This window comes from Papilio polytes, unplaced genomic scaffold (assembly GCF_000836215.1).
Source record: "Papilio polytes unplaced genomic scaffold, Ppol_1.0 DF823901.1, whole genome shotgun sequence".
NCBI classification, from domain to species: Eukaryota; Metazoa; Arthropoda; class Insecta; order Lepidoptera; family Papilionidae; genus Papilio; species Papilio polytes.
In genome coordinates this window covers 338,331-339,233 of record NW_013525303.1, presented here as the reverse complement: position 1 = coordinate 339,233, position 903 = coordinate 338,331, and the positions used below count along the sequence as shown (strand labels likewise).

The following is a 903-nucleotide window of genomic DNA, read 5'->3' as shown; positions in this document are numbered from 1 at the left end:
TGTGGCCATGGCGTACTGGGCGAGCCGACCCATTCGTGCGAAGATGTTAAAGCGGGGTCTATCACTGTTAGGTAACGCATAGATAACTTGTTTAAAATGTCTATGGGCAACAGTTACAGGGAATGTCCTCTTGCAACTCTCTTAACTTCAACTAGATGGCGTTATTTTAAATCGTGAAATCAGTATTTGAAACCTTCATTTCTTACTCACGTCCTAACATTATAAATGTGAAAGTATAGATGGATAGAGGGATGGATGGATGTTTGTTAGAGTTTGTAGCCTAAACCGCTGAACGGATCTTGATCCCCCATATTAATATTGTGTTTTGTTACAGCTACAACGAGCAAAGAGAGACGTTCTCCCGAGCAAGAGGAGAGTAGAGTGTCACCAACTCCCGGCCCGCCCAGCCCGCAGAACAACGGCACCACGGGTCAGTTGATTGACACATTATTGAAGACTTAAACCATACAAGCTGATAATTTCCGGTTCAGATCTGATTGAAACACGTTTATCTATACTAATATAATAAATCGTGAACAAACTACTTAGTAATGTAGGTCACCAATCACAATATATTTTTGTATAATTCTTCTTTTAAATAATAACATATGTTCACGATATTAAAAATGGGGAGTAAATAATTTAGAAAACGAATAAGGACTTCGTTGTTATTTGTGCATTTAAATTTTGACACTGCAATTGAAAATTTCACAAATGTAAACAATGAAATAAAGTTTTTTATAATTTCATGTGGAAGCCGTCGCGAGAACAGCTAGTATTAGCACATAAAAAAGTAGTAAACCAACGTGCCGTTTTTTTGCCTATAATAGCTTGTGTTGCAGGGCTGTCGTCTACGGAGTCCCTATCACCGCCGTTGTGCGAAGGCGCGCGGCCCGCACTTCA

The 903-nt window shown here is 39.5% G+C and overlaps 1 long non-coding RNA gene across 1 annotated transcript in view; it reads left to right on the top strand.

Moving 5' to 3' along the window:
- The window catches only part of LOC106102859, a 30,870-nt gene extending 29,967 nt beyond the window's left edge, over positions 1-903 (top strand). The window contains exons 3-4 of the long non-coding RNA XR_001225600.1: positions 335-430; positions 843-903. This is a non-coding gene — a long non-coding RNA (uncharacterized LOC106102859). The remainder of the gene's footprint in view (positions 1-334; positions 431-842) is intronic.